Source organism: Lissotriton vulgaris, chromosome 8 (genome assembly GCF_964263255.1).
Source record: "Lissotriton vulgaris chromosome 8, aLisVul1.2, whole genome shotgun sequence".
Lineage (NCBI taxonomy): Eukaryota > Metazoa > Chordata > Amphibia > Caudata > Salamandridae > Lissotriton > Lissotriton vulgaris.
The window spans coordinates 1,546,071,094-1,546,093,056 of NC_141696.1; the positions used below are offsets into that span (position 1 = coordinate 1,546,071,094).

The window sequence follows — 21,963 nt, forward strand, 5'->3', positions numbered from 1 at the left end:
GATATGGAGTCCTGAAAGTCTGCTGGATAGAATAATTTCCCACACTATAAGGTCTAGGTTTTCCTAGGCAAATTAGAGGAAATTCAAGTATAATTAAATCTAAAATGATTTTAAAAGAAATAGTCCTTAGTTCTGTACAATATCGATAAGCCCAGATTAGCCAAATTTTAAGTAAAGATTCATTCTTGTTATAACATCTGTAGAAAATGTGCCAAAGGTATGTCACAAAGCAGGAGTACTCAAATGTAATCATACTTTAATCTTCCTTGAATGTTTATTCTTTGAAGTGTCTCAATGTGTTTTCAATACAAATGTCAGCAACTTTTGCATAATAACATTTTATTCTTTTGCAAATCAATTGGCGTCAGGGGCAACTGCAATGCATATGTTTATACAGCAGCAGACCACAATGTTCCTTCACATTCCTCAGTTACATATGATCATGATATCATTACCAACCTCCTCCTACCCAGTAAATAAGCAACAGTTCTGTAGTTTTCAGCATCTCTTTAGCCCCTTTTCTCTAAACTAGGACCTAGTGGAGGCATGTACAAAGTACAAAATGTATCGGCACAAGGATCTTGTTATGCATCTGAGGCTGCTTAAATATTACTGCCACCTCTCAAAGCCCCTTGAGATGGGTTCTTTGATTTCATTACACCAGCTACATCTAAAAGGCAAAACTCATATATATTCCGGGAAGAACTGGTCTTTTTGCAATTGTGTAAATGGCAGATCTTGAAAGAAACAATTGCCAAAATACAGAATGCAATAAATAACAAGCAAACTCAGGAAGTGTGAATGGAGGGAACTACTCATTATAAAAACATTTTCCAGGAACAGATCTGTCCCTCAGATTTCTTTGTCCCAGATATCTCTACTTGCTGCAAGTCCAAGACCCACAAGTGGCAATGCAAACGAGGGACTGCTAAGAAGTAAGTTACTACATCAGTGCATTGACTGGTTTTCAGATCCAAATAAAGGTTTCTGTTAATCCAATTATATCTCCAAAATGGATTAATGTTCAAACATATATAGGTAGCACCTTGAAGTGAAAAGCTTCATGCATTCTTAATGTACAGAGATGCATATTGTTATATATTTGAATTCGTTCGACAGCAGAGTGTGGTTAAGAAACAGCAGTTTAGAAATAATTGCAATTTCATAATGCAAATTCATAATTTTCTCTAGCTCCTTGTCCCAGTGTTTCTGCCATACTGTAATCTAGAATATGGGACGATACTGGAATGTGGTTTTGTGGCCAACATCTGCGGTATCGCTCCTGTATTGTAGATTCTGCATCTTTCTGATTGTTCCGTTTTTCTCCACACATTTGGTAAATCATGTAGTAGAATGTCTACTAGCCTGGTATGTTACGAGTAATCAATTGTTTCTGGGTTTCATTTTGTGCTTTCATACCCACATATAACTATTTATGCCTCTACTTTAATCAGTATGAGGTTTCTGTAGTACCTTGCACTTTTCACTGTATGTCAAGTTCTGCCCAACTATCTAGTTTCCTTCTGGTTGCAGATGTCAAGCTCTGCCCAACTATCTAGTTTCCTTCTGGTTGCGCTATTCCTTAAATGGTTATTAGTTATTCTGTGTGTACTCCTGATTTATCTAATTGTATTGGATGTCTTCTACAATCATTTTGAAATATACATTGGATGGCCCCAGGTAATGATGAAAGCAGACTTATTCTCAAGTTCCCAGGCTGTACAGTGTTCTGAACATTAGGGCCACTCCTATTGCCAGTTCATCTGTAGACACAGGATGGTTTCTTGTAGCCATGCAAGGTTCCTTAATGCCCCAGCCTCCATCTGCTCTGTATGAGGTATCCTTTCTCAATTGAATTCTTGTTAAAATGCAGAACATGCGTATAGTATCACACTAGTGCGAGCCCTTGTGTGTATTGTTAGTGATATCTCTGTAATGAATATGATGCCCCATTCAGAATATTTACATGATTTTAATCTACAGTGACTCTCATACTACTTCTATTATTAACCCTGTATACTCATGGGCCGGAATTATGAGTTTGAAGGTGTTTAACACATCCGATATATATCAGATACGTTAAATAACCCACCTTTTGTTACATTTAATCAGGTCAGACCTGACAAAGTATAACAGGGGAAAACATGCAGTATTTACCACATCATGCAGCTTTAGGTGCATTAAACACCACAATCCAAAAGCTATTCCCCATAAACCCATAATCAGTGTTATTTATCACAAATGATAAATAAAAGACCCTGTGGTATCATTATTTATCAGGGGGCGATAAATAGTGCCGCAAGTGGTAACCAGGCCCATACACCATTAATATGATTTCTTTCCTTTATCTCTTCTCAAATGGATTGATAGATGATCTTTTTCACAGAAAGCATTGCCACATTAAATAAATGTACATGGTTTCTTTGTTGTAGATCATCTTATTTGTCACTGGATCTACACGTGTAGTAAAGGTGTGTGGTTCTCAGATGATACAACCGAGTACCTTTATGTCTGAAAGCTTCAGAACATTCAGAACATTAATATGAGGTCTGACCACTGTGAATCCTCTGATGTATCATCAGGTTTCTCTTTGTAATGAAAGCCTTATCACATTCAGTACATTTATATGGTGTCTCCCCAGTGTGAATTCTCTGATGTATGTAAAAACTATCATTTCGCCTGAATGCCAAATCACATTCAGAACACTTAAATGGTTTCTCCCCTGTGTGGATTTTCTGATGAATTGAAAGATGACTCTTTCGCTTGAAAGCCTTGTCACATTCAATACATTTATATGGTGACTCCCCAGTGTGGATTCTCTGATGAGCGTACAGATTATCATTACGCCTGAAAGCCTTATTACATTCAGAACATTTATAGGGTTTCTCTCCAGTGTGAGTTCTCTGATGTACTGTCAGCCTTTTCTTTAGAACGTATGACTTGTCGCATTCAGAACATTGGTAGGGCTTCTCTCCAGTATGATATCTCTGATGTACGATAAGGTCAGCCTTCCGAATGAAAGCCTTATCACACTCAGAGCACGTATGTGGTTTCTCTCCCTTGTGATTTCTCTGGTGTAATGACAGCCCAAATTTGTATGTGAAAGCTTTGTCACAATCAGTACACTTATACGGTTTCTCTCCAGTGTGATCATTTTGATGTCGCATTAGATAAATTTTGGTTTTGAAACCCTTGTCACACTCAGAACATTTATATGGAGTCTCACCACTGTGATACATGAGATGTTTTCTTAACTCTCCTTTTGTAATGAAAGCCTTCTTACATTCAGAACATCCATAAGGTTTTTCTCCAGTGTGAATACTCTGATGTATTTTCAGCTGTCCTTTTGTAATGAAAGCCTTCCCACATTCAGAACATTTATATGATTTCTCACCGGTGTGAGTTTTTTGGTGTAGCGATAGTCCACTTTGTCCCTTAAAAGCTTTTTGACATTCAGAACATTTATATGGTTTCTCGCCAGTGTGATTTCTTTGATGTATCACTAGGTTGTCCTTTGTGATGAAACACTTGTTGCACTCAGAACATTTATATGGTTTCTCACCTGTGTGTATTCTCTGATGTCTTATCATAGTTGACTTATGACGGAACGCCTTATTACATTCAGAACATATATATGGTTTTTCCCCAGTGTGAATTCTCTCATGTGTTGATAATTCTCTCTTTTCATTAAAAGTCTTGTCACATTCAGAACATTTATATGGTTTTTCCCCAGTGTGAGCCTTCTGATGTCTCATGAGGTGATGTTTGATTTTGAATCCCTTGTCACACTCAGAACATTTGTATGGAGTGGCACCACTGTGAGACATGTGATGCTGCCTTAAATTTCCTTTTGTAATGAAAGCCTTCTCACATTCAGAACATTTATATGGTTTTTCACCAGTGTGACTTCTCTTATGTAGGGATAGGCCACCTATTGTCTTATAACATTTTTGACATTCAGAACATTCATATGGTTTCTCACCGGTGTGATTTCTTTGATGTATTATTAGGTTGTCCTTTGTGATGAAACACCTGTCACGCTCAGAACATGCATATGGTTTCTCGCCATTGTGTGTTCTCTGATGTTTTATCAGATACTTTTTAAGACGGAAAGCCTTATTACATTCTGAACATCTATAGTTTTTTTCCTGAATTAGATTTTTCTCCTGAGATGATAAATCACTCTTTTGCCTGAAAGTTTTGTCGTGTTCAGAACCTTCAATTGGTTTCTCACCTGAATGGGTTTGTGAATCTATCATCAGCTGTGAATTTGTGATGAAGGTCTGGTCACACTCAGTGCATTTATATGGTCTTAGTTCAGAATAGAATGACTTTTGTCCAAGGAGATTGTCACTTGTGATAAAACCTTTACATTCGAGACATTGAAATGGTGTTTTTTCAGTATAGTTTTGGACTCCTGCCATCAAATAGCTTTTTCTAGTAAAGGTCTTGGTAAACACTGTAGATTTATGTTGTCTTAATTTGCACAGATCTCTTTAATGTTTTTACACATGGATATTTATATAGAAATCTCTGTCGCATTTGTGCGCCTCCTCCATTATGCACACATTAAGTTTAAGTAATTACATCCTTGTAATAACATCCTAGAGACACTGGGTAAATGCATGTAGCTTCTTCTGTGTCTGTCCAAGTTAATACTTTCAAGTTAGGTACATTTTACTTACACATATAGATGAAAATTAACCTCTCTACATTTTACATTTTTAGGACTGGTATTAGAACTGCAAAGTTGTGCACGTAAATGAAGTGCACCAGTGTCTTTGCCTTGACAAATTAAGTAACTCCTTTCTACTGATAGTTCCTCTATGTATAGGTATTCAGCTAAGTTAACAGCATGGAAGCATAATTTCTCCATTCTAACTCTCTTATTTCTTTTCTCGCGGAATAAAGTCAATTGTACAGTATTAGCTGTCATTTGTAAAGCACATTTAGTGCATAGAAACAATATTTTGTCTGTATTGCACATGCAATTTGCTATAAGATAGTCATTTCTCATATTCACCGATTATTTAGATGGCAAAGGAATGTGCTAAACGCTCACGAGGGGATATTCTGATGTGTTGTTAGAGTTGCCTTTTTTTCGCAGACGACATCAATAAGTAGTTTTGTCCATGGCTAGTGTATAGTGTACACATTTTCTGTTGTTGTCCTATCTTTAGCCTGGAAAGATTTATTACATTGTATACATTTGTGTGGCTTCTACCTTTGTTGGTCAATTGATTGATTAGGGATCCTTGGAATGCTAACTTGCAGTAATACTCATGAGATACTCCTCAGTCACTCCTCAGTCCTTTGGTGTGAGGTGCTATGTCACATTCAGACACACATCATTCCATTGGTGTCTGCTACCAGATCTGCACAAAAAAAGGCTGCTTGCACAAGGAACGCACATCAGTAACAATTGTACAGCTTCTTTAGTAGAATAAAGTCTCCGAAAACAGTTTTGTACTTTTCAGGGGGTAAGTGTCTCAAAAGTTGAATTGCAATTCCTGGTGTCCATAATCTGACCATTGCTTTTATTCTGTGTTTCTTTCACTTAGGGGACAAACAAACATAGAAGCATTAGCATTGTATGAGCCAAAAAATACAAATATCAGCATTAAAAAGAATAGGTTTGTTTTCCTATACGAAAATGAAGTAACAAAAGCCAGGAACACAATTGTAGGTGATATTCCCAGCGCATTAGCATAGAAATACTATAAACATAATCTAGTGACCACAGTATTTTATTCATTTATGGACCAATACATTTCCATTCTTGTAACACGATCCAGAGCACATTGTTAGTCACCCACTAACAATTGTCATAACAATAAATATAATGGACAGTGAGATATCTGTGAACCAATTACCAAGCACACAGCAGGAAGTATAGGAATAATTGGTGAACATGACTGTGGTGACAACATGGATCAAAACAAAAACCTGGATGTGTAATCCAATAATTACAGCATGAATGACACTGACATAAAGACATCAATCATTAAATGGGGATGTCATTAGCATGTATTGGGATACATAAGAAATCTTCTGAGATATTTATTCCAGTTATTTGAGGAGCAAAGCAATACCAATTGCTGTTTTTTGGTGTTAAACTACAGGAAGCTGCTGCCAGAAGTTAAGGTTTTATTGACCAAATAGCCTAGGTTTTAGAAGCTTTGTACAAACAAGCTTTATCAGGCCTCGATCAGAGATCTAAAGAAAGCGAATTCCACAGTTTGGCAACAGTGACTGAAAGGCCCACCCACTTTTCTGGGATTTGCAATGGGAAAGCTGAAGAGGAATGAAGAGTTCAGGTCACAGAATGCAAACAGAACAACTCCTTCATGAATGTTTCCATATATATTTTTGTGACAGATCGAAGATCCCAAATGCACAGTTTAATACTCAAACAATGATACATGTGATCCAATTAGCAGAGCATGGATATGTCAAAAACAAAAATACCTTCTAATCCATTGATCTTGATCAGAACATTAATTAACACAGAAATTAACTGCCTGATCTAGTTTGCAGATGGACTACCATCCATCAAATCTAGAGTTCACTGCCGACCACACAGTTACTGTCAAGGTACTAATGTTTTGGTGGACAGCCACTATTGGTTTGGATGGTCATTAACTAAAATTTACCACAGTTTTTTTCCCCCAAAAAGTGGAAGTTGTTATAGGAAGAAAAAAACTATTCACCACCACATTCAGGGAGTTTTCACCTTGTACGAGTGTCACAATGTGTTTTTTTTGTCCTCTCACTGCCAGGTTATACTGCGAGGTAACAGAGTGAAAAAAAACCATGATGCTGTTTACTTTACAAAACGGTCGGTGATGCTATGCCCTTCATCAGACGGAACCTACTCTGTAGTGCCACCTGGAAAGCTTTTTGTCAACAGAGCCAACTGGGGCTTTCTTTCACAGACATGTCAATTCTCCTGACTCTACACAAGGTGGAAGGACCGTTGGTTTGGGTAAAAGGGTTCTCTGTCACTTTTGGGACTAAATACCCTCTCTCTCTCTCCACCAAATTCTAAATCAGGCCATAAGATGCTTATGATCAGATGCACACTGAACTGAATTACACAGAAACCAAGATGTCCATGGCAATTACTCTAAGCAAGAGTATATCATCACTCAGTGGCACAGAAACTGCATTCAAATTAGATGTATTCATTGTTATATGAATGCTACAACATAAAAGCTGTAAACAGATTAGCATAAATTCAGTAACAATGTATAAATACATTTTATAAAAACCCTTAGCAGTTCCCTCTACAGAACCTTGAAATCAGATGGTATAAAGACTTATCCCTTTCTGCCCATGTCCAGCACTTATCTGCAGCCTGCTTTGGCAAAATTAAAATGATTAGAAAATTAATCGACTGCTTGCCAGAACAATCCAGTAAAACAGTAGTGCATGCGTTACACACCTCACATATCAATTACACCAATAGACTCTACCTTGACCTGCCTTGATGCTTGATCAATAGGCTACAGATAGTCCAAAACGCGCCTCTAGATTGGTATGCAAGGTTCACCTCCGGCAGCATATTTCCCCCCTCAGACAAATTCATTGTCTCCCGGTGGTCAAGAGAGTGGCCTTTCCGGGCCTATTAGGGTAGATGCCCTAACTATCTGAGGAAGAGACTTCGTCATTACCAGCAGGGTAGATCGCTGAGGTCCAACAATAAATGCTACCTCACCATACCCCGCTCTGTTAAAGCAAGGATGGAGGGCAGAACGTTTGAGGTGGGAATCTCCAAATGCTGGAATGGCTTGCCTCTTCATCTACCTGCGATGCACTCTTGACCGAGAGTTCAGGGAGGCTTTGAAGACCTGGCTGTTTAGGCACACGGACTAGCTCTTTCACCAGCTCTGCTTTGTGGTTTTCTGCTTTAGCACCGGGACACCTCAGTCTAGGTAGTTGTGCGCTCTATAAATGTCTTTATTATTATACTAATATACTGCAACCCCCTGTGGCTTCCAAAAGTGCATTCCTTCCTTGGGGTTGGTGAAAAATGCTTAATATTTTATTTTTGAAGGTGCCCTACTTTACACTCTAAATTGACATGCTTCTCATATAACAACCAGTAGAGACTCGCTTCTCTCAAATTCCTCTAATATCCCAGAAACATCATTAAATGGAGCCGAACCATGTACTAAGCATGTGCAGGAGGCCCTCCACACAGCAGCCATCTGCTGCATGGGATGGCCTGCGGTGTGCGAAAGGTAAGCCTGTCTGCGCTTGTATGCCCCTGGTCACCGCCTGAAATGCAGTCTCTTTCATATGAGGTAAGCTGGCTTTTCTTACTTACTCCTCTGAGCAACTACACTCATTTGGAAGAGCTGCTCCCGTCCGCTCTCATTCTCCTGTGACTAGGTCTCACTTACTTTCCCCACTATCTGTTCAGCATCATATTGTCACAAAATTGAACACCAATAAACTATCTGCCTACATGAAAATTGTAAACTCACATTAACCATCAGATCACGTCAATCAATCAATCAATCAGGCTTTTTTTAAAGTGCACTACTCACCCGTGAGGGTCTCAAGGTGCTTGGGGGTGGGGGGTTTAGCTCTAGGTCAGCCGAAAATCCAGGTCTTTAGGCTCTTCCTGAAGGCATGCAGGGTAGGGGAGCTCCTTCCAGGCCTTGACCGCCATGTAGAGAAGGCTCTTCCGTCTGCGAATGTGCGGGGTCTATGCTAGGGCAAGGTCGGTAGAGCCGAGGTTTCTTTTCAGTATGTGGGAAGTGATTTCTTTGTTGAGGTATTTGGGTCCGATGTTGTGGAGAGATTTGTAGGCGTGGGTGAGTAGCTTGGAGGTTACTCTCTTCTCGACAGGGAGACAGTGGAGGTCTCGCAGGTGTTGAGTCTTGTGCTCGTGTTGTGGGGTGCCGAGGACGAGTCTGGCTGCGTTGTTCTGGATGGTCTGGAGTTTGTGTAGCAGGGATTTGTTGATTCCAGCATAGAGGGCGTTTCCGTAGTCCAATCTGCTTGTTACGAGTGCGTTGGAAAAAAAAACCAATGGAACTCCGCTCCCCTCCACCCTCCCTAATTTAAGAAAAAAAAAGGCACTTACCTGCTGTGGTGTCTCCAGGCTGCCTCCTCCACCACAGAGTCAGAGTTCTGCCTGAACTTCCTGTTCTCAACGGAGCAGGCAAAACTCCATAAACTCCGCTAGCGGATCGGAGTTCTCTGCCTGGGGTGAATATTTAGCTGGAGGGGGGGGGTCTCGTATTGGGTGCAAACCAGGCTACTGCTGCTGCCCATCCTCTACACCCGATAAAAGGCTGTAGGATGTCATTTGCAGGTAGTTGCACAGTATTAATGTGCAATTTGAGGGGATCACCTGGGAATGTGCAGGCATCTTTGTATCCTGACAATCATGGTCATTCAGCTCACCAAGGTTTCGCTCCCAAACTGCCCTTGTCATGCCCATAGGGTATTTGAAGTAAAGGAGTTCGGACCATTATATTATTTCCGTCTACAATATATTGCATACAGGAAGTATCTGCTGTATCTAGTGTGCAGACCCCCTGAGATGCTCTGTGAGATGACGTGGCCATAGAAGTAAACAACCGAGATTTGTAAAAGTCTGGAGGGGAGGAGTTATCCTGGAACTCCTTTCATTGTAATTAGTGTATATTATGTGCTCATGGGTGAATGTTGTCCATAGGTGGTACAACTGTGAACACCAACTGGGAAGAATCTGCGGAATAAGAGACAAAACATACCAAGGTCAAGTCAGATCTCGCAAACTGTGAAAGACGCAAAACTAAGTACTAATGGGAACTCCAAGTAAAATGGAACCCTCATTGGACCATTTGTTTGCCCCTGAAAGTGGAATGAGTGAATATGGCCAGTGGCAACCCTGCCAAATAACGAATGGGATGAATGCATGAGTGCACCAGACCCTGATAACATATAGAGCCAACACCATTTCCAAGCTGAAGTGTATTCATTGTGAAATTTGGTCCCCCACTTTGGATGGACCCATTAGAAAACAGGGAGGACATTTGTAGTGGGGAACCACGGAGAATTGGAATATATGAAGCTTTGTTTTGATCCTGTCCACATTGTGGTATTTTATGCTGTTTTCATAGATTTTTTTTATATGTATGTTTTTTATAAACATTGAATGAATTATCTTTGAATTGTGGAGACTTAACCCCTTCGACGTTCATGACGAGCTCAGCTCGTCATGAGTTACGCCTCTCGTACACTTCTCGTCATGTAATGCAGGATTTTCAAAAACCCAGCGCACAGCGGGAAAACCGCTAGCGCGCATGAGGTTAAACCTCATTATATTGTCCCGAAGAAGCCGGTTGAATTATTTCTAAATCCACAGAAGCACGATGACGCATTCTGTTTGCAGAACCCGTTCACAACCAGGGAACACAGATGAAGAATATCTACTTCATTGGGACTTGTGTTAATAGAGATAAAGGATCAGCATATACAACAGATACACAAGTACTGTTTTGTATGGTACTCCCAATTGTGAAAAAGCTTTTTTTTAAATTTAAAATGTTATTGTATCCATGTGGGTTGCGTTATGTGACCGATTTGGGTGTCCTAAGTCCCCCGTCTTCCATAATAACTCAGAACTCAGGAATGCAGAACAGGGCATTTTATTGTTCAGTAGTAAGTTAGTAAGTCCCAATACGTCTTGGGATCAGAAACAAAGTAAGAACAGAGAGGGTTGTGTTAGTGGAGAGATTACGGTTGTTGGTTCAGTGGCGTAAAAGGTTTGTTACAGTTGCCCCTTGCTTCTTGCTGATGATGCGCAGGGCAGTCTCCCACCATAAGGACAGAGGGACAGGCAAATAAAACAGGGAAATTGGGTCAGGACATGATTCTCTTGGCCATCAAAAGAAAAGAAAAGAAAAGAAAATAAGGAGAGGACTTTGTGAGCATCCTTCACCAGTGCCCTGTTTGGTGCTGTGCTTTAGTGCTTTAGTGAGGGAACAATTTGGTGACTTTATGACGTTGCAGCCTGAAAACCCGCCAACCAACCCTTTAAAGAAGATAAGCGCTTGTAGTGCACTGGCCTAGGCCCAAAACCCTCCAGGGTCATGGGGAGTGGAGTCGCAGTCTCCTCTTACCTCGGGGAGTACTGGACTCGCTCACGATGCTTCCTGAGTGGTCTCTAGCGTTATCCTTGTTCACTTCACGGGGAGAGGCACCGTCGTCCTCCGCTTCATCCATTTTCTCCCAAGTTCTGGTCTGTGGTGTTCATCCTCTGGACTCCTACGGAGGTTCGAGACCACTAACCTCACTTCCGGGCTTGTGAGAGACCGCCACCATGTTGCTGTTTGTTGCGACAGCCTCCACTTGATAACAGCTGTAGTGCGGGTAGTCACAAACAGCGTGTTTTATATTTATGTGATGAATGATTGGTATTAATCTATGAGGATATCAAATGTTAAGTGTCTTATGTTGACATGCTGTAACAGTGCATTTGCATAATTGTGACATTTAAGTTTTGTGTGACATTTAAATCGTGGTGGTACCTATATAGGGAGTGGAGGTTTTACATTACAGATAGGACAAATTTGATTATGAGTGGTGAGTGGCTGATAACTGTTTGAGGGTGTGAGATTATCACTTCAAGGGAAGTTTTCTTCTACTGGTTTGGAAGTGCCCTTTCTTTTTTCTTCTTTTTTTTTATAGCGCACGGCTACTCCGAAGAGTGTCCCGGCGCTGTCGGAGCCTCACAGGTCCAGGGTGAAAAAGGGGGCGAGTGAAACAGATGTTGCTGAGAGGGCAGTCTTATTGTGTAAAAAGCAGGGTTTTCAGATCTTTCCTGAAGGCCAGCAGATTAGAGCTGGATCTGAGAGAGAACGGGAGGTCGTTCCATAGTCGGGGGGCAAGATGTTTGAAAGAGCGGCCTCCACAGCATGCCCGACGGATCAAAGGTGTAACTGCCTTGGCCTGGGTAAAGGAGCGCAGGAACCTAGATGGAAGATAAAAGTTGATCCATTTCTGAAGGTAGCGGGCACCTATGCTGTGGAGGGCCTTGAAGGCGATGGTCAGGGCCTTAAATGCGATCCGCTTCTTTATGGGCAGCCAGTGAAAGGTTCTGAGGAGCTCACTGGCCCTGGCTCTCCTAGTGAGGCCAAAGATGGCGCGGGCCGCCGAGTTCTGCACCACCTGGAGACGCGATAGAAGATGTTCCGGCAGTCCTAGGTACAGAACATTGGAGTAATCCAGACGTGAGCCGATCAGGGCCTGAACCGTGGTCTTTCTATGCTCCAAAGATAGGAGCGGCAGGAACTTCCTCAACATCTTCAGGATCGCAAAACATCTGCCGGCCAGGCCAGACACATGGACCCTAAAAGAGAGGCAGTTGTCGATCTGAATGCCCAGATTTTTTGCAGACCGAGGGTCGTTATCAGGAGGGGACATGGCTGACGGCCACCATTCTTTCCATCTGGGATCTGCGGGGCAGCCGAAGAAAAGCACTTCAGACTTATCGGAATTGCACTTGAGGCTGTGGCGGCTAAGCCAGTCAAACACAGCCCCCAGACAGTCCCAAATAGCTACTCCATCAAAGTCCTGGCCTCTGTCACAGGTGAACAGGAGTTGCGTGTCATCGGCGTATGACACTATCTGGGCCCCAAAATCCTCCGCGAGTGCCGCCAGAGGGGTCATATAAATATTGAAGAGCGAAGGGCTCAAAATTGAGCCCTGCGGCACTCCGACCTCCAAAGGTGGCATTGCGGCAGAAAAAGGTGGGGCCCAGATAGTTTGCTGGCGGTTGGAGAGGAAAGATCTAAACCAGCTGAACACCGTCCCCCTTAGGCCCACCTCCCAGAGTCTAAAAAGGAGGCGGTCGTGGGGGACGGTGTCGAAAGCGGCCGAGAGATCAAGCATCCCCAGCAAGGTTTTTCCGCCCCTGTCCAAGGTTTCTTTGATCACTTCGGTGACCTCCAGCAGAGCTGTTTCGGTGCTTAGATTAGAGCGGAAACCAGACTGAGATTTATGTAGGATGTCATTGGCCTCTAGAAAGTGGGACAAGGTGGTATGAACGTGTTTCTCAGCCACTTTCGCGAAAGTGGAGATGGGTCTGTAATTGGCGTGGGAGGCAGGGTTCAGGTTGGGTTTCTTAAGCAGAGGCAAAATGAGGGCATGTTTCCATGACTGAGGGACTACACCTGTGTTGAGCGAAAGATTCAAAATGGGGTTGATGAGGTGATTAAGAGTAGGGGCCATCCGAGCGAAAAATTTAGCAGGACATGGGTCGAGAGGTGAGCCGGATTTCAATTTGGAGAGCAGGTCTAGAGAGGACTGGAGGGACAGAGAAGGAAAGTTGCTCAAGGAGGGAGCTGTAGGGGTCTGAGAGACGTCAGAAGACCAAGAGATGAAAGGGTTATTAATGGTAGCGGTCCCGAAGGAAGTTTGGATAGCCCTAATTTTGCTGGCAAAGAAGTCAGCTAGATCAATGATCCAAGACTCTGAATGTGAAATTTTGGGAGTGGACCAAGGAGGGGAGATAAAGTCCTTAACTATCCTGAAGATTTCTTTGCAGGAGTTGGAGGCGTTATCTATTCTACCCGCCAGATAGGCTTTTTTACTGGCGGTGATGTCGTGATGGTAGTCTCTTGTAATAGCCCTGTAGGCTTCCTTGGAGCTGGCGTCATAGTGTTTGCGCCAGATCCTTTCGGCTTTTTTACATTGCGGTCGTTTGATGGCAAGTGCCGAGGAAAACCAAGGGGCAGAGGATCTCACGGAAAGAGACCGCGGCGGGAAGGGGGGGAGCAAGATCGACGAGTCGTTGGGTCAGCCAGCCCTGCAGGAGGTCCAGATCGGTGTCCAGGGAGCCTGATAACAGGCAAGGGTGGGTCTCTAAGGCCTTCAACATCGTAGCGGGTGACACACGGTGGAAGGCTCTGGAGGGGCGCACTTTGCGCCACTGTCCGACTTCAAAGCTCTTTTTCCTGAGAGGAATCTCAAATTCCGCTAGGAAATGATCTGACCACAGGACCGGAGCAAGAGCGGTCAGAACAACAGGAATGGTGGAAAAAATTTGATCTAGAGTATGTCCTTTGCAATGTGTAGAGGACTGGAGGAGAGGGAGAAGCCCTAGAGATGCGACAATGTCATTCAGCTTAATGCAGTCTGGATCAGCTACCTTGTCCATGTGAATATTGAAGTCGCCCAAGAGCAGACAGTGGTTGGACCTGAGGCATAGTGTAGAAATCAGGGAGTGGAGTTCTTCAAAGAAGGTGCCCATGGGGCCAGGGGGCCTATATACCAATAGCCCTATACATGCTTGCTGAGGGGATAGGGAAAGGGAAAAAGCAAGGACTTCACAGCCCGTGATGTTATCAAAGGGAAGAATAGAGCAAGTGATGCGCCTGTTGATGACCAGGGCAACACCGCCCCCCTTCCCATTGGCTCTGTCCTTCCTGTAGATAACAGGGGGGATAGCAGTAGCGATATCAGGTCCTGCTCCCTCCCCCAGCCATGTTTCAGTCAAAAAGAGACAGTCGGCTTTGGAGTCAATCAATAAATTGTGGACATCAAGTGCATGCCTGCATAAGGATCTGGTATTGAGCAGAAGGCAGCTCGTACTATTAGAGGGAGGATTAAGAGAGGCGATGCGACCCTGGCCAGGTGCAGCCACAGGCCGAACACCTATTACTCAGCCGAGAAGGTTTGGGGAAGACCTTTGAACAGAAACCGTTAGTATCACTAAGTGAGAGGAGGTCATCCCGAGAATATGTTATCATCCTGAGAACTCGCCCAGCCAGCTGACGGGCGCAGACGGGCTTTCCTTTGGCGCTCCTTAGGCGCCTCTGCAGTGCGCGGAGGGAAGTGAACTTAGTTTTGAGGCGTCGCTGGCCGTCCTGTGCGAGTCTGCGCCACTAGACTGCCGCCCGTCCAACTGCCTACCCCCAAGATGGCCGCCACCGAAATGCGAGCCTGCCGGTCCCAAAGAATCCCCATGCACCTCGAAGTGCCGTCCGGAGGGCTGTGGAGACCGCAGGCAGGGCAGCGCGGCGCAACCAAGGAAGAGATACGAGGTAGGGAAGGAGCACTAGTTGTGCAGAGAAGTCTAAGGTCACCCGGCTTTCCGCCTCAGGTGCCTGCAGGAGACTGAAAGTGCGAGGTGCAGTAGTAGCAGCCGAGAAAAACAAAGAAGCTAGTAGTCAGCTTGTATATGTTAAAATAAAGTGCAAAATAGAACACAACACAGCAAGTTAAAATCAAGTAATTCTGAGAGTTTAAAACCGCTTGTATGTCAGCGCTATGTTTAACACTCGCCCACACCCAGCTTCCGCCTCAGGTGAATGGACAAGTGAGGCCCTGGCCCCTTGTTGTGAGGGCCCCTCTCACTATCTCTCACCTACCATCAGCCATCATGTCATCTTGATTAAGTGCTAGCTAGGCTGGTTTAGTACTTGTGATCAACATTGCTTGTGCAGAGGAGCAGTGTTTAATCTCCCTCTGACCTGCCCATGTTTAGCTGACAAGCTTCAAAGGGATAGGAGAAAAGTAGACTGTGCTGGTTTCTGTTCAGGAGGACACTGTAATGACCACAAGTGTGTCAGACTATGGCCTACTGTTCCTTGGCAATATTGAAGCTTCAGGGAACCCCCAATTGCCTGCAACCTCAGTTGGCCGGTAGACTGAAGTGAAGTGGAGAGTCGAGGCGAGCACTACCTGCGGACAGTGGCCCTTGGTCTGTGTACCTTAACAGTGTAAGCCATCTGAGGAGCGACTGGTGCTAGTTTTAAAAGTTGTCTGCTGTGTGGATAATTTCTCCCCGCAGTTGATGAGAGTTTTCTGGCTTAGGTGGACCTTTTTTTTTTTTTTTTTTGTATGTTCCTATATAGCGCTCGACTACCCGGAGGCATCTCGGCGCTTGCCTTGGGAACCCTTCCTGGCTTTTCCCTGTGAGATAGCCCCTAACGGGCATCCCCAAGGTGAAAGCCAGGCATCCCGCCGCGGGGGGCCGTTGTGGAGATTAAGCAAGCTTAATGCCCAGAGTTGCAGAGTGTGAACCCATGATTAGGTCAGGCACCGAAGCGAGAATTATCGAGTCCGTGGACATTTGAGCTCAAGACCCTGCCGCGTCGGGAATTGAACCCTGGCCCCGGGTCTGACCTCTGCTTCAGGGTCTGCCTGCTCTAACCAGTGAGCCACACTTCTCCACACCTTCAGTACAGGGTCGTGGAATTCCTAAAGCCGGACGCCCAGGACATATTGTTTTGGGGTCAAGGGCAACAAGTTTTTATAAGTATTTTGTCCTTGGGACAAGTAGGCGCAAGCCCCTGCAGCACAAACCCTGTGCCTGCCAGTTTACAGTACCACAATATGGTACGGGCACTGTCTGCAGTTAAGGTAATATTTTTATCCATATGTTCATGCTGTTCAGTCTTGTATTTATGGTTCAGTAATACATAGCCTTTATTATTAGGGTGAATGCTCCAAGTAAATGTTGTATGCTTTGACTGCACTACTGACAGTGGTTCCAGTATAAAAATGTGAACACATGATTTCAAGGTGTGGCTATATGAGGCTATGTATGTAAGTTAGTAGGTTTGCACAGACTCAAAAGGACATTCTAACACATGGAACTATTGCTTACCACTACCTTCAGCCCCAGCATGTAGATCTGTGGAAACGTTGCAACATAAAGGGGATTGCAAGTATTCAAACACTACTACCGTTTTAACCCTGGCATAATCACACAGGCTATATCAGATCTCTTATATAATGAGATTGCTGCCATAATTTGTCACCGCACTACGTGGCCCCAAAGGGACAAGTGGATTTTGTTACAGGACTAGTAGATTTATGAAGCAACCTGCCCCATGGACAAGTAGATATTTTATTTAAATCAAAGTAGATCAACTGTGGTCTGGGAGTGTAAGTTGGAGTAGTCTGGTGCTGACGGCGCTTGGCACCCTGTAACCCTCCGTTTCTACTTTGGACGTACTTGAAATGTTTAGCTACTGGGGTCCCTTTTCACAGGACTTAAGGCCAACCTCCTGTGTTCAGAGAGATGCACACACCATGGTCATCACATGTGACTCATTAGTAATGGCAGGGCATAGTTATAGTTCTAGCAAGCCAGCCTCTCATCCCCTCTATGTTCTCTACAACCAGCAAGATACACCTTGTGCTGTTAGTATCTCACAGTATGCATGGGAGACATTTCTTTAGAAAGACTGTCACAATTTTTTTTTTCAATAACAATTTTATTTGGTTATTTTGCAATATGTAGGGTTCGCAGCCCCACCATGGCCTGCGATCTCCATAATCGTGCAAGCGGTCCATTCGTCATAATGTGCCACATTAAACATATACATAAACATATTTTTCAACTTTCAGTGGGGATATAACAGCGATTCAATCTCGGCTCGGGCACAGGGGGGGTGGAGAGTGATGGGAGATCAATACCACGATAGTCTGCCCATCGAATCCAGATTTTGCAATGTTAAGCGGGGCATCCTCGGGCCTCAAAAACAGCAATCCCAGCCCGTACATTTATCTAGTTCAGTTTTCCATTTGCCCCTGGTCAGGGGTGATGTTGCCTTACACATTTGCGATATGTCCCTCTTGGCCACTGTGAGTGCTAAAAACAAGAGGTACTGCTTATACCTATTCCCCCAATGTCCTCTGTGGAATGTAACAAGAAAAGGCAAGGGTCGAACGGGAGATCCCATGATAGCACCAGATGTAGACACAAACTAATTCGGCGCCGAAACGGCTGTAACACCGAGCAGCTCCAAACCGTGTGTAAAAATGACTATCACACCTCAGGCACATGGGAGACTGAATAACGCCCATCCGCCATAGATGTACCCTAGTGTAATATGCGCAATGTATGTACTTAAATTGGATAAGTCGAAAACGCATGGACACCGCCACACCCCTAGGGCTGGCGATGGCTTCGCCCCAATCATCCTTGATGATTTCAGGTATATCTGCTTGCCATCCAAGCCGTGCCTTTACCAGTGTGGTGGGTGTATGGGTTGCCTGTGTCTGATAGACCGGTTTGATCTTGTGGGTTCCTATGTCTACTGCTCCTAGAGGCCACTATAGCTCTGATTTCTAGCGCATGTCATATGTGAGAGAGTCACCAGGCAGAGCTGTGTTCTAACTAAGCTATGGTTGCCTCTGGCGGGAACAGAAGTATTGACACTTCCATCTCACTGGCTAAAGTTTTATTGTTTGAAATAGGGGTGGATGTGCAACTAAACAAGCATTTGCTCAGGCTGGTGTCCATTTTAACACGGTTTACTGCTATTTAAATATACTGCAGATTCCCAGGCTGTGAATACATGAAAGATTTCAGTGCTGGAGAGCTGGGGTTACAGGTAACTAATTTCTTGCATCAGTGGTACAAAATGAATCATACATAAATGTGCAGATGGGTTCCTGTTACATGAAATTATGTGGTTCTACAGATGATCAATGAGCTTTTCTTCAACCCTGAGCAGCTTTTTACATGGTTTCTGCCACAAGAATCTGTGTCAATGCCTGCTCCAGTCAGCAATGTGAAAGGAGGATTTCTCAAATGGAATAAAAAGTATGGGTAGCCAGAGCGCATGCGTTGCTGTGCATGAGCCAAAACTTTGCCCCACCATGCCTCTTCTTTCTCCCTAATTTCAGAGTTTGAAATTAGCAGTCGTTTTGGAGCCCAAGCAACCGAATCTACCGCAAAGACTTCTTACTGTGCTCTGTAGGCACCTGGCTGTGTTCTTGCATTTCCTACATAAACACCAATTGCCAAACCATTGACCAGACTCGAGCTGGACAATTCATCGTACAATAACCAAAACATTGGGGGGCCCTGCAGGTTCAGCGTCTCTGCAGAGCTTCTGCTGCTGGAAATCCCGGCACCCCTTTTGTTAATCAACAAGGTATTATAAAGTAATATCTGTAATATACTGAGGTTTAAATATCCAACTGTACTTATGATTCCTCCACAGTATCAGCTACCAATGTGTGGCTATATTCTGATGGGACATGAGTTTTATGAGAACAAAAACAGTACATACATTTAATATGATTCATATTATATATATATGTACTCAAACTCTTGACATGGCCCTCTGTGTGCAATACAAATATTGTTCATGATGTTTAAACAGTGCTATATGGTAAAGTAAAAAAGCGGTCTATTTCTAAGAATGTAGGAAAAGCAACCTTTACCCTTGTGATGGGGATTCAAAACAAACACGGAAAAGAGACTAACACCAGTGATTATCTAGGTTTGAAAATGAAACATCTCCTAATCCTCTAGTCCAGAGCCCACTTATTGTCTTTGACTTTATTCAGTGGCTACTCCTCCGCTAAGGCGAAGGAGCGTCGCTCTACTACTTTATGGCAGTGCAATGTAAAATGATAATAACAGAATTTATTATCCTTTTATTTTTAGTATTCCAGTTGCCGCCAGGTTAAGGTGGTGCTGGGCACCTGTGACCCAGAGGGAAGAGAGTGGCTGCTGCCACACCTAAAGTGCACATAACTGTTTGGCCAGCCATCGCAGGCTAGCCAAACAGAAATGCGCACTTTGCGTTTTCTCCATCCAGGCTGTATACCAAGGCTCCCACTCCCTCTGTGAACGCCGAACCATGGTGCTAAGACCAATCACTATGCTGCTATCAGTAGCATTGCGATTGGCTAACGGAGTCTGGAAGCCTGGTGCTTCCTGTTCCCAGTTGCTGCGAGGAGAGGCAGTGGCTTGCGACTGCGACCAGAAGGTGTTTGATTTTTTATTTATTTCCTAACCTTCCCCCTACCTTCCCCTGCTACTATCCCTTACCAACCTCCACTGACTTTGTTCCATACTCTAGTAGGATCCCATTGACTCTTGAGGAATGGTATAGCTGGAAAACCTAAAATATAGACACATCAAACTTTGCTGTTGGAGTTCCCAATATTCTACGGTTTATCACAATTTTACAGAGGCCATCCAGTGGACACTGGGATAGTCACTGCAGCCTGCCAGCAGGAACGCCAGGCAACCCCTCCACCTGTGAGGTTTCTCACCATGTCTATCACCCACCTTAAACACGCAAGGATTCATCTACCAGGCCGCAATACGGCTAGCCTTGGCTCAAGGTTCGTCAGACACTCGGGACAGAGAAGGGACGCGATGAGGGGAAATAGGCTCTCCCAGGACTCCCGTAGTCAGTAGAGTGTTACCATAATGTCATGGATCCTTAACACAGGTCTGAAAACTAACCCTGACTAAACCTGACTCGACCACATACCTCTGCATGGGCTGAAGATGGCAGATATCCTGGAAGCCTACAGCTGGGCTCTGCTCTTTCTCCACCTCTGGGTATGAGGTGGCACAATAGACCAGGCCTTTTATTAGGCTGGCGATTGGCTAGGGCTGGGTTCTCCACATTGCAGCCTCTGCTATTTTATGGCACTATAGCAGCTTGGTCCTCCGAGCTCATGCCACCGCCCAGCCTTCTTAATTAAGCGGCACGGGGGGGGGGAGGATAAACATAGCACCAGTCTTCCCTAACTTCTTGCTCCATCTGCTCCCGCCTCACCTGCAGGGGCCGAGCCAACGAGGGCGGTCCGGAGGCATGACGCTGCCTTCAATAGCATTAGTCGGCTGGGCAAAAAGGAGAGCCAGTGTTAGTTCGTCCCTCCGCAGAGAGAGGGCACCCCGCAGCTACAGCGATCAACGTCGCTCAGCAGCTGAGGAGGGTGTTCCGTCTGACCACACAGGCCCCGCCTCCATCTCCACTCAATGCATGGGTGGAACGCTATCGGTCAACAATCAAAGGTATCCCCCAACGCCAGACGACCAAGAGCTTGCTTGGGCCTCGTCCAGATAGTTGGACGGTTAATAGGGGAGACGGCAGCTGGGCCACAGAGCCGCTAGAGGAAGCGGCCAGTTACTTCGGTTGTTGGCCACGTCACCCAAAAATGCAAATTTTTTATAATATCCACATTCTCTTATTACGAATGAATGAAAAAGGACACATTTGAACAAAACCTTGATCTCAGTTCTTACAAGTGACCATATATCACAAATTATAAACAAAGATAAAGTGTAAAGAAAGCCAAAAAAGAATTACATTCAACAGTTATAGTCAATTTAGATTAACACAGGTGGACTTGACCCCTATTTTTCTAAATCTAGACTAAAATGTTTATTTAATTTGGTCCTTAGTTTCCCTTTTCTTTGGTACATAGGATAACGACCTCGAACTCGTTTTTCAGGTCATGGGCGTGTATATTCCTTGGAAAATATTAGAACATTTCCGATTGAAGGGCGTAGGTGATGGGCTCTGATATGCCACGTGCGTGAACGTCCTCTCTGCAAATGCAACCAAGTTTGCGTCCAAATTAAATAAACATTTTAGTGTTTTAAGGGATAACCAATTCAGAGGAATAAATATAACTTGAGAACTCCGACTCAAGTTTCCCATACTTTACGGTGGCCCCTTGACGCATTTTTTAACATAACTCTTGCGTCACCTTGGTTTCTTGTTCCAGGGATTTTAATATGTAGACTATGGGCTGGACTTACGAACCACAATAAATAGGAGCAACAAAACACATGGATAAAGTCATTCGTTAAGTGAATTCCGAAATCTTGGAAATCAGCTAGAAGAATACAGATACAGACACCTAACCTTGTCCTATAAATATTTAGAAGCCTTGAGGAAGTCACATGACGTGACGAAACACGTGTCGGCTGTAGTTTCTTGTGGATCAGGAAGAGGAGGACATACAAATACCAATTGTCCTGTTTACTTTGTTTACCATCCTCTCTTGGCCAGTTTTTCATCAATTAAATTTGTATTATCCTTTGTCTGATTTATAAATTATTTTGATTGTGCCCACCAATGTGTGTTAATTAAATCCACTTATATATAAGAACCAAAATTGTTACTTGTGGTTGAATGTTTAGGATTTACGCACAAAACAAGTCTTATTCTTTAATATATAAGCAATTACATT

The 21,963-nt window shown here is 43.8% G+C and overlaps 1 pseudogene across 1 annotated transcript in view; it reads right to left on the reverse strand.

Moving 5' to 3' along the window:
- Positions 1-239: 239 nt before the first annotated feature.
- The window catches only part of LOC147700334 (uncharacterized), a 38,854-nt pseudogene continuing 17,130 nt past the window's right edge, over positions 240-21,963 (reverse strand). Inside the window, exon 2 of the transcript XR_015299402.1 lies at positions 240-5,556. The product of XR_015299402.1 is annotated as an uncharacterized LOC147700334 (transcript). The remainder of the gene's footprint in view (positions 5,557-21,963) is intronic.